This window comes from Hyperolius riggenbachi, chromosome 2 (assembly GCF_040937935.1).
Source record: "Hyperolius riggenbachi isolate aHypRig1 chromosome 2, aHypRig1.pri, whole genome shotgun sequence".
NCBI lineage: Eukaryota > Metazoa > Chordata > Amphibia > Anura > Hyperoliidae > Hyperolius > Hyperolius riggenbachi.
Genome location: NC_090647.1, coordinates 493,516,522 through 493,529,264, shown reverse-complemented (window position 1 = coordinate 493,529,264; position 12,743 = coordinate 493,516,522). Strand labels below are relative to the sequence as shown.

Here is a 12,743-nt window from a genome sequence, read left to right as displayed (position 1 = left end):
CCTGATCGCGCGCCTGTTGCCGGGCACTCTCTGCGCATGAGCGTGACGTCACTCATATGTGCAAAAAGTGCCCAGCAACATAAGTGCGATCTAGGACACGCACTGCCGGGCCAGCGCAGCCGTACTACTCCGGGTCATAGCGACCCGGAAGTAGTACAGGGTGAGGTGTTCGCCGGCGAACGGTTCGGGAACCATTCGCCGACATCTGTAATCAACAGTAGTTTTCCTTCATTTTACCACTGAAAAATATAAAAAAATTATCGATTTAACTGATGGAAATGGGTTTATAGTCAATTAAACACATTGGGCTTGATTCACAAAAGAGTGCTAACTGTTAGCACGGCCGTTTTCACGCGAATTTTCGCATCGCGCACAATCGCGAATTTTTGCGCGAAATGATAACGTTTTCGCGTGCAAACGCGAATTTTTGCATGAAAACGATAACGATTTCGCGGTAAAATTCGCGTTTGCGCGCGAAACCGGTTTTTCCGCGCAATGCGAAAATTCGCGCGAAAACGGCCGTGCTAACAGTTAGCACTCTTTTGTGAATCAAGCCCATAGTTTCAGAAAAAAAATACATATATTTACACAGATCTGTACATCAGTTCTGAAAGAGGGACAAATGAGGAAGAAAGAGGGACAGAAGGACATGGCTCCCAAAGAGGGAATGTTTGGAACTATGCCCACAGATTACATAACACCGTACAATAAGTAAGGAGGGTACATGATACATTTGAGAAACGCAGCCACAAAGACTTTACATAAAAAAATGGAATATTTAATGCTGACAGACAGCAGGTAAAGCCTTACATAGGCGCCTGATAATTCTGGGCCGACTCGGATGAGAATCTTGCGCTTGCTGGGCTGCCCCGTGTACTCATTAAATAACATTACTGTCCACCTCCCTCCTCCCCTCTCCATGAAGCAGAACACACTGCTTGGTTGTAGATGAGCAGTATGCCTGTACAGCACTCACTCCCCAAATTCTCATCTTGATAGATAATTAAAGAGTGTACAGGATGACAGATACTGAGTATGTGTGCAAACCTCAGGGACCCTTTTTCCACTAAAAATCATACCAACAGAAAGTTCACACTATGTGATTTTACATGTGTTGTGGCTTAATTTTTAAGTGATAGGACAGTTTTCACTGGGCAATTGCATTTTTTAAATTTGAAAAATAAAATTGGGGGTCCATCTGAGTGTGGTAGTGGTGGTGGTGGTGGGGAGGGGGGTATTAATTATACAAAGTGGATGTTAAAGGACATCTGAAGTGAGAGGGATATGTAAGTGCCATATTGATTTCCTTTTAAACTATACCAGTTACCTGGGAGTCCTGCTGATCTATTTGGCTGCAGTAGTGTCTGAATAACACCAGGAACAAGCATGCAGCTATTCTTGTCAGCTCTGACAATAATGTCAGACACACCTGATCTGCTGAATGCTTGTTCAAGGGCTATGGCTAAAAGTATTAGAGGCAGAGGATCAGCAGGACTGCCAGGCAACTGGTATTGCTTAAAAATCTATACATTTGGCAGGCTCCATATCCCTCTCGCTTCAGGGCTCGTTTCCACTGTTGCGACGCGATTTCACCGGCATTCCGACGCTTGTAAAAACGCATGCGGATGCGTTTCCGCATGCGTTTTTTACCCGCGATTTCGCGTGCGATTTCGCATGGCAGGGTGCCATGCGAAATTAACCATGACACTGCCAGGGCAAAATAAAATTGAAAAAGGTGCGAAATCGCGGGTAAAAACGCATGTAACAAACGCATGCGTTTTTACTATTAAATACATTAGCGGCGATTCGCATGCATTCCACTCGCAGGAGAATTCGTTGGCTCTTTTGTGCGTTTTTTTACCGCTGAAAAAAACGCACCTCAACAACGCTACAGTGGAAACAGGACCATCCACTTGCATTACATGTGCGAATCTGCATGCGTTGGACGCATGCAGATTCGCGATAGTGGAAACGAGCCCTGAGTTGTCCTTTAGGTAAAGTTTTTTGTTTTTTACAGTATGTAATGGTGTTTCATTATTACTATAATTATTTTTATTATGTTTTTCGTGTTATGTTTATGAGATATATTCATTCAGATGAACCTCAAAAAGATAAGGATAAGACTAAAGGTGGCCATACACTGGTCGATTTGCCATCACATTCGACCAAAAGATAGATCCCTCTCTGATCGAATCTGATCAGAGAGGGATCGTATGGCCACCTTCTGCAAACAGATTGTGAATCGATTTTAGCCTGAAACCGATCACAATCTGTGGAGGAGCTGCCGCTGCTGCCGCCCTGCATACATTACCTGTTCCGGCCGGCGCAAGTCCCCTGGTCCACCGCTGTCTTCTTCTCCGCCTGGTCCCGGCATCTTCTCCGCATCGGCTCCCGGCTGGCATCTTCTCCCATGACCTTCCGCATCACACATCCGGCATCCGCGCCCTCTATTTGTACTTCCGCTGTCACTGCAGTGACACAGGAAGTTATGCCGGATGCCGTGATGCGGAAAAGATGCCAGCCGGGAGCCGACAGCGGTGACTCGCGACGGTGGAGCAGGTAATGTATTTCCGCTGTATTGCGTCGGTCGTCGGGCATTCGAATGCCGCTATCGACGCACTCCCGACCTGCCGGCGATCGAGAAAAATCTTCCGCACGGATGGATTGACGGGAACTATGGATTTTGGATGGAAATCCATCGTTCTGTCAGCGGTGTGCGCAGCAATTTCACGGCCGTTTCGATCACTGTGATCGAAACGGCCGTATTTCGGTGGGAAAATCGTTACAGGCCCCTTAAAGGGATACTGTAGGGGGGTCGGGGGAAAATGAGTTAAACTTACCCGGGGCTTCTAATGGGCCCCCGCAGACATCCTGTGCCCGCGCAGCCACTTCCCGATGCTCTGGCCCCGCCTCTGGTTCACTTTCTGGAATTTCTGACTTTAAAGTCTGAAAACCACTGCGCCTGCGTTGCCGTGTCCTTGATCCCGCTGATGTCATCAAGAGTGCACAGCGCAGGCCCAGTATGGTCTGTGTCTGCGCAGTACACTCCTGGTGACATCAGCGGGATTGAGGACACGGGCGTGCAGGCGCAGTGGTTTTCTGACTTTAAAGTCAGAAATTCCAGAAGTGAACTGGAGGCGGGGCCGGAGCATCGGTGAGTGGCTGCGCCAACACAGGATGTCTGCGGGGGACCATTAGAAGCCCCGGGTAAGTTCAGCTCATTTTCCCCCGACCCCCCTACAGTATCCCTTTAAGAGTAGGTTGATAAACCAAAAACTATACATTGACTGGTACTCACAAAACTAGCATGGTCACAAAAGCAGTAACTGATAGAGCACATAAGGAACACAACCTCATCACCCATAACAACCCACACAAATGCACTAATACTTCATATCATACTGAATTGGCCTTATAAAGTGTGTTACCATGAAACGCATTGGGCGTACTGAATATTTTGTTGTTGTTGTTGCTATGGAGCCTCTGGAGACGTTTGCTAAGCAAAACAGTTGTTCCCGCTTCCATGCTGCCCCACAGCCACGGGGATTGGGTATGTCCATACCTTTTAACGTTGCATGTTGTAACATTGAAAAAGTTGTACAAATAAAGCTTTTTTACAGCTGCAGTGACGGACAGCCCTCTTTTTGCATAGAATACTGAATAAATCTGGTGGCTGTTTTTGGGAGGTAGGACTAATGGTTTAATCTCCATTTTACTCTATATTTACTAATATATATTTTCATTATTTTAGAGTATATTGGGTGCCAGTATGAAGGCAGTGCTTCCATAGAGGCAAAGGGGGCAATTGCCCCAGAGCCTGTGTGGGCCCTCCAAGGTTACCCCTCCTCCCCTCCCTCAAGCTATGGTGACCCATGAGAGCGGGGATGCTGTGTTTAATCTGTATAAGAAATGGAAGAGGTGCATAATGGGAACCCCAAAAATGCTTTTTAGGGGACATACGTGGACACTAATGATATTGTGTGATGGAAGAGGGGGGATTGGATCAGGCCTGGCAGCCGGCTCAGGAGCCCTGGGGGTGATCTGGTTGGAAGGGGGGGTGACCCCAAGTTACATTTTCCCCAGAGCCCCACTGTAGCTAGAACCGGCCCTGCCATGTATAATGATCATATGATACAGACCACAAAAACTGTCTATCCAAAAACAGCCTCTGCGTGACAGTGGTGTATGCAGGGGAAAGGATTGGATTGCCAATGATTACCACTATTTAACTGGTTCAGGACCGCATGTAAATAAAAATCTATGCCAGGTTTGCCTTAACTACATCGTTTCCGCTCCATGCATTCCCGTCGCACTCGCCTGCGTACCACCACCAACAACTTAGCTGTTCACACCCATTCACTGATTAGGAGCCAATTGTACTGGCGATAGATCATGTGATCACTGTGAGCCAATCAGTGAACACAGAGTGAAAAATAAAAGAAAAAAACCCTGGTGCAGAGCAGAGTGGTACTAGTGTAAAGCATGTATAATACAGGCAGCCGCCCCCCCCCCCAATAAATATGTTTTACTATCAGTTTCATAGATTGATATAATCATAATAGATCCAGATTTGCAATCCTGGGATTCTATAGAGAGGACACAAGATCATCCCAGCATACCTGTTGCACTTCCTTACTTCCTGTGTGAGGGGGAACCACTTGTACTCTCTTGGTTGATGGGGAGCTTTTCTTAGTTGCACTGTCCCTGCCCTAACCAAAGGATATCCTCCATGTCCTTCCAGGTATGATGATTCTTTTTTCTAAGTTTTAGCTTTACTAAAATCTACTTGTCACACATCTCCCTGATCTCTCATATGTCAGAGAAAGAGAAGAGAGTGTAGTCACAGAACAGCTTCCCTGATACTCAGTGCAGTGCTGTTTGGACATTGCATGTGACAGACATGACCACTTTATGCAGAATGCTGATTGCTGTTACCTGTGATATGCTGCAATGTATTTGCATTGATGTTATTTCTGAGTAATATGATGTTGTGTTATGTAAAATTTTATGTAGTTCCACTGTCCCTGCCCTACCCATAGGGTATCCTTCATGTCATTCCAGATTGTTTGATCGTCATTATCTAGCAGCCTCTACCCACCCCTATCGCACTGTAGAGTTTATTTATCATATGTGCAACACTAGGGAGGTTAAAGGACATCTAGGGGTGATTATTAACATCATAGCACCAAACTAAAAATCTAATGATGAGACTGGAGGAGGTCCCCACATGAGCACCTCTGGTCCAGGGGCCCTGTGTGGTTGTGGCCTCTGCAACTTCTATTACTAAACCATAGATCAATACCAGTTGTTGTCACTAAAGTTATTCTTTCATGTAATACTTCATTTTATCCACAGCGCTTTACTAAGAACATTGAACTGTTTATACGGCACTATGGGGTTGATTGTTGTAAAGGTGCCTATACATCAGATGATGTATGGGCAGATCGACCAAGAGACAGATCTCTGATTGAATCTGACCGGAGAGATCTGTTGAGCGCCATAAATGGCAGGCAGATTTCCAATCAATTTCAGCGGGAAATCTCTTGGGAATCGCCCTCATGACGCCGCCTCGCTGTCCCCAGCCTCTGTCCTCCCTAGTGTAAAATGTGCCTCGTGCAGTTATCATTTACCTGCCACTGTCCGTCGCTGTCTCTGCTCTCTTTCCAGATTGGCGCCCTATGTGGTTGCCGGCGTATTGCGTCATACACGCGTCCAACGCACTACACATCGCCAACCACGTGGGACACAAATCCGTAATGAGTTTGAAGACAGCGGCGGATAAGAGCAGGTAAAGTATAACTGCATGGGGCACATTTTACAACAGGGGGACGGCGGCTGGGTGATTCCGTTGTCTTCATAGTTTGCAATTATCGCATGCCGTTAATGCCGCGAACAATCATGTCGGCCCTGCATCTTGCAGCATGTTTGATCGATACATGCGACCAATTTTGGCACGATAATTTAATTTTTATCGTATTGGATGGTCAATCTGCTGCTACATCGGTAGATGTATGAGCACCTTAAAGTGGCACTTAAGTCAAATTAAAAAAATGAGTTTTACTCACCTGGGGCTTCCCTTAGCCCCCTGCAGCTGATCGGTGCCCACGTAGAGTCGCTCCGATCCTCCTGGACCTGCCGGCGGCCACTTCCGGTTTCGCCATCAGCCGCCAGCAGGCTGGGAACGCGAGTGATTCTTCGCGTTCCCAGCCACAATAGCACCCCCTATACTGCTATTGCGGCAAGGAAGACTGCAATAGCAGTATAGGGGGTGCTATTGTGGCTGGGAACGCGAAGAATCACTCGTGTTCCCAGCCTGTCGGCGGCTGATGGTGAAACTGGAAGTGGCTGCCAGCGGGTCCAGGAGGATCGAATCGACTCTATGTGGGCACCGATCAGCTGCAGGGGGTTGAGGGAAGCCCAGGTGAGTAAAACTCATTTTTTTTATTTGACTTAAGGTTCACTTTAAGGAGAGTTAGTACATGATATAAACAAATATGGAGGGATAATTAACTACCTGCGGACCGACGCAAATTAAATCTACGTCAGGCAGGTGTCGCTGCGGTTCTGACCTGACGTAAACTCTACGTCCCATTCACCGCGCGTCCCCGTCGCTCTCGCCACTCTGTCCCCGCCGCAATGTGATGCCCTGCCGCCTCTATGACGGCAAATCACTGTGAGCCGGGCAGGAGCAGTTTTCATTGGCTCCTGGCCCTGTTATTCCTGTAAGCCGTTCCCATTGGCTTACATTGAGTGACAGGGTCAGGAGCCAATGAAAGCGGCTCCTGACCCCGGCGCACAGTGCTCTGCTGTCATAGCGACGGCAGAGAGAGCAGCCTGCGGCGGGAACAGAGCGACGGGAGCGGCGGATTTTAGCGGCCATTCGTCAGGAAGCGGCGGTTTACTGTACCAGCACCCTCTGGTCCTTAAGGGGGCAGAGGGTGCTGGTACTGAAGTGGTTAATGAGATAAACCGATAAGGAGAGATAAATCATGAGTTAAAGGACATCCAAGGTGAAAATAAAGAGATGAGAAAAAACAATTGTATCTATCCTCCTTCTCCCTAAAATGACTTTTTTTGGGCTATCCCACAGTTTTATTTTATATTTAAATCTAGTTTTTAAGTTTTTACTGTTTCATTGTCTCTACTCAATGACACATGCATTGAAGTATTCCAGAGCTGAAATCTATGAATTGACTCTTTTTATCTCTTTTCTGCTTTCAGAACCCATTTACTGACAGGAAAGTGTTTTATGACTGTAATGACTTATCAGTGATTATGCTATAGTCTTAGGCTAGGTTTCCACTTGTGCGTTTTGTGTCAGTTTTTCTGCTCAGAAAATTCGCATAGATTTTAAAACTAATGTTAGTCAATGTAGCTGTTTCCACTCTATGCGAAATTTCGTTAGCGTTCGTACGCGTGAAAAAATCTGAGGTCCTGTATCATTTTTTCGGACATCGCGTACGATTCGCGTACAATGCTTTGTATAGGCAATGCGAATTTTCGCATTACTTGCCCGAAAATTCGCATTAGATCCATGGTTACAGGAAGTTGTCAGCAGTCATGACTAAGCTGTTACTAGGCAGATTATGCATATGTAACTAATGCGAATTTTCGCGGACGAAAATTCGCATAAAAACGAGTACAAATTTACATGCGAATGTTCACCAATCAGAAAAATCTTATAAGATTTTTTGCAGGCGAAAACGTAACGCTACAGTGGAAACGTACCCTTACCCAGTCTGACCCGAACAGAAACTGTCAATTGCATACCTGATGTTTAACTCTTTTAGGCAGAAAAAGAAAAAAAAAGGAAAACAGCCTAGTTATTAGTGTGCTTGGCACTGTACATACACATGTCTATCTCATCATGTCACATGTCACCTTGGTTGTCCTTTAAGTCAAATATGGAAAGATAAACCATGAGTTATGTCAGTAAAGGAGTGATAAATCATGAGTTAAGTTAGAGAAGGAGAGATGAATCATGAGTTAAGTCATTTAGGGAGAGATATTGTGACTGAATTAATAAATAAGGTGATATATTTCAACAGTAAAGCTTTGTGAATCAGCCCCTATGTAGCTACAATCTGCACAGTCATGGAAGTCCTAGAAATCGAATTGACTAGCTGGGAATTATACCGGACCGATCTAACCAATCCATTTCCACAGAGACCACAAGTCCATCTACCCCGCCATAATCTGGAGCACATTTCTCCAGGAGAAAACATTAGGCATGTAAGCTTATTAGGGTGGGAGGGAAAACCAGGGCTGTAAATAAACCTTGCGCAGGTTGTATGGCCGGCACACCAGAGGAGCCGCACACACAATGTGCTTTCAATGTGTTTCACCTCTCTTCTGGGGCACAGGCATAAGAAAACACATCCTAATGAGTACAGTTCCTGCCATGTTCCTCGGAAAATAGACGTGAGTAATCCAGTGTGGTTGCGAGGGACTTGCAGCAACCGCAGAGTAACCGAGTCACTTAAAATATCTTTATTTTTTTTTTTTTTATTTTTTTTTTTTCATTTGAGAACGTCACAACCCACCAAGTCTACTTCACCCAGAAATACAAACATGAAGGCTTCATATAACTTTTTAGTAATTAGTGTTTGCCAGTGCCACAAAAAACAAAAATGTTATTATTTCTTCTGAATCAACACGGTTTTTCTATTCGCTGTATCCCCCTCCCGATTCATTTTAGAATCAGCTTCAGGATCCTATGTTTGGCCTACAAATCTATACACTAGTCTTGCCCGACCTACATCTCTGGGTTGGTCAGCAGATACACACTTGGCCGCCCACTTTACTCCTCCAACAACCTCCCCCTAACCACCCCACAAATCTTCCACTTCCATGCATGACTACAGGACACTTTCAAACAAGCCCTCAAAACTCACCTCTTCAAGAATGCCTACCCCACCTCATGTGTAATAATCGTAAGTGTACTTAGCTTAAAGTGGATCCGAGATAAACTTTTACACATTTCATAATTGTGCCCCTTACATATACTGTAGTTTATAGGGCATTCCTCAAGCCAAATACTATTTTTTTGTTTTAATGCCCTAATTCCCTATAAACTAAACAAGCCACGCCCACAGCTCCTCCAGGGCCTAGGCATTTTGAGTCCCATGTAGCAAGTGCTCATGGGAGCTCAGTCTGGGGAGGAGGAGGCTTTTACCCAAAGGAGGAGACGTTACCAGCCGGGAGCTGCTGAGATTTCAGAGGCAAAGGGGAGGAGGAGAGGGTAGTGGAGTTTTCACAGGCTGAGGGGTGGAGATGCAGAGCAGCAGTGATGACAAGCAGAGTATGACTGCTCTCATTTGATCACAGGAAGAAATAATCATATACTGCTACTTACACTGGGTCTTTTATCAGCCCCCTGCAGCAGTAATGTCCCACGCCGTCCTCCTCCGATCCGCCATTCTTCGCCGCCGGCCCCGGTCTAGCGCGGCATGCCATCCAACTGCGGCCGCACGCCTGGTCGCTGCCACGCGCATCATCAGAAGCTTACTGCGCAGGCGCAGTACAAGAAAACTTTGTACTGCGCCTGCGCAGTAAGCTTTTGATGATGGGAACGGGATCGCGCATTATTCTTTTTGTTAGACGAATAATTGCCCAGTGACGGCAGCGGGGAACGGCGGATTGACGTGGAACATTACTGCTACAGGGGGCTGATAGAAACCCCAGGTAAGTGTCTGTTTTATTTTCAACACACGCACACACACACGCACACACGCAAGCACACACACACACCCTTTAAACTTTTTGCTTCTCAAATGTTCCAAATCCATTCCTCATTTATAAAATCTCACTCTGCACTCCTTATTCATTATGGGGATCATTATCAGCACTTCAGAATACATGAGATATGGGAGTACAGGTTAGCCAGCAGCCATTTCTTACAGTAAACAGGGTGAGTGACATGCCAGAATCTCAAAGCAAACCTGTAGTGAAAAAAACATATATAATGTATTCTATGTGTACTATGGATAATGAATACAACATAGGTAGCAAAGAAAATAGTCTCATGTTGTTTTCCAGTACAGGAAAAGTTAAAAAAAAAACTTCAGTTGTTATCTATGCAAAAACCTTCTATGAGCTCTTCCACCCACTGGGTCGAATACTGTCCTGCTTTCTGAAACACTTAAAGAGAACCAGAGACGAAGCACCCTCATGTATTTTATTACATTTATCAGTGGGAACATGACAGTAAACACCTACCCTGCTTTTAGTTTAAATCTTCTCTGCTTAATCTGTCTATAATCAGCTGTGATAAGAATCCCTGACTGAGTCAGTCGAGGTTTGACCTGGAATCATTATAGCTCTGTCACTCTTTTGTGGAGTCTTTTCAAGCCCAAGCCTTCCCACTCCTGGATCAGATTTCCTGCTTTATATACTGAGAGCTCTGATGACATGGGGGGGGCTGCTGCTGCAGGAAAAATCTCTGAAACAGACAAGAGTGGCTGTGTGATCTGTGTGCTCTGTCTGTGCAGCCACTCATCATTATTATCTACTGTATGCAGTTTCATTACTATGAGAGACACTTCCTACAGGCAGCCACACAGCATACCAGAATATGAAGTTGAAAGCATACAGATGAAATGCTGCAGCAGCAGCCCTGCTTGTCTATAGTCTCATAAAGCCTAGACAGCACATCCAGAACACCTCATAACCTGGAAGCAGACGGGACATGAGCCGGCGGCCATATTGGATATTTCCTGGAGCAATAATGGATAAAAAGCACTCAAAAAGGCACACCAGAGTGGCAAAATTATCGGGTAGAGCATTTATTCTTTACAAGCTATCAACTGATATGTTTATTTTGTGTGAATCGTTCATCTCTGGTTCCCTTTAAACAGCCAAGAAACAGCGAGAGACAGCTTGCGGTAAGGTTTTACTGCAGGAAAGTTCAAAGGGTCATTATTTCTGCTTTGTTTTATAGCTTAAAAGACTGAGTATGGTTTTGCAACTGCAAATATGACAGAATAATGCAATGCTAAAAAAAAATAAAATGTGAGACTAATTTCTTTGCTACTAATGTTCGATACATTATCAGTACTACACATACAATTCATGATATCATACGCTTTTTTTCACTTCAGGTTTGCTTTAAAACAAGGCCAAATTCAGTACTGCATGCATATTTCACCACTGACCATCAGAGTCGCAGCTTTAATGCTTTTTTCTGCAAGTTTACTACTGAAAAATGGTTAGCATGCCTCCATTGTGAGTGACAGCATATAACCCCGTATATGGTATAGCTCTGGCCTAACCAATAGTTGTTGGAGGTTGTGGTGGTTTGGGGGAGGAGGGGGTAGTTTGTTACTAATCCATTTGGTAATTTTTTAGTTGTTTATGTCTCCCTGTAAATGTCAGACACTACAACACAAGAATATTATTTGCCTATGCTAAAACCATTGTGTAATGTTATTAGAATGACTAACATGACTTTCCCAACTCAGCCTACATGTAGCAGTAATCTTATCCCTTGCTGTCATTGTGACTGTGCACTCTCTGTGCATGTAGCCCCTAAAATCATTTGTGCATATTTATTTCCCTTCTGCTGTAAGTGTATTATTCATACAGTTCAGTGAGCTCACAAAGAATTCATGACGTCAAACGGGTGCTTACGGCCCGTGTGCGGCCACTCCCAATTCAGTTTTATCGAAATTGTGGAAGGTTAGAGGCAGAGCGCAGGAAAAGTAGGAAACATTCAAATACGTATGGAAAAAACATTCATAATGCCTATGCTTGTCAAATTTAAAACACATACAAAGAAGAAGTATATTTCTCCCAGAGTAAAATGAGCCATAAATTACTTTTCTCCTATGTTCCTGCCACTTACAGTAAGTAGTAGAAATCTGAGATTACCGACAGGTTTTGGACTAGCCCATCTTCTCATAGGGAGGTTCTCAGGGTTTTCTTTATTCTTAAAAGCACTTAGTGAATGGCATTTTCTCTGTCCAACTGCCAAACTAGTGTACAGCAAGCAGGGAGGCTGGCCAGCATCTTTTGTGTAAATCTTTTTCAGGGAGTGTCTTTATAAAGAATATAGGCCATGCTGAGAATCCCCTATGGAGAGATGGGCTAGCCCAAAACCTGTCAGTAATGTCAGATTTCTACTACCTACTGTAAGTGACAGCAACATAGGAGAGAAGTAATTTATGGCTCATTTTACTCTGGGAGAAATGTATTTCTTACTTCTCATTTGTACATTTGTATGTGTTTTAAATTTTAAGATTTTCGCGACAGTTCCTCTTAAAAGAGAAACTGTAGTGAAAATAGCATAATGAATAAAATTACTTATTTATTACAATATTCATTCATAAATGTAGTCAGTGTTTGCCTATTGTAAAATCTTTCCTTGGCCTGATTTACATTCTGAAATGTATCACTGGTGTTTTTTTCTGTAGTTCTGGCAGGTGTTATGTATGGAATGTTCATTACTGAGAGTTCTATGCACAGAGGGAGATATTGCTTGCTCAATTGTAAAATGCTGTTATTTCCCATAGTGCAACAGGGTTCTCAGACAGCAAACTGTCAGGACCATGGTTATGACATCACATTGTGAGAGGAGTTTCACCACAATATCAACCATACAAACCCCCCTGATGATCGATTCGAGAAAAGGTAAAGATTTCTTGTGGGAAATCCATAATTTCAAACAGAATTACTTTGAACTCAACATTGCGAAATTCTGAAAGTTGGAATTCCGCGAAATCAGGGTGCTTATCCCTACAGGTGTT

The 12,743-nt window shown here is 44.4% G+C and overlaps 1 long non-coding RNA gene across 1 annotated transcript in view; it reads left to right on the top strand.

Moving 5' to 3' along the window:
* Positions 1-4,708: 4,708 nt before the first annotated feature.
* LOC137544942 (uncharacterized) overlaps positions 4,709-12,743 on the top strand; it is a 126,671-nt gene continuing 118,636 nt past the window's right edge. Inside the window, exons 1-2 of the long non-coding RNA XR_011025947.1 lie at positions 4,709-4,741; positions 12,510-12,627. This is a non-coding gene — a long non-coding RNA (uncharacterized lncRNA). The remainder of the gene's footprint in view (positions 4,742-12,509; positions 12,628-12,743) is intronic.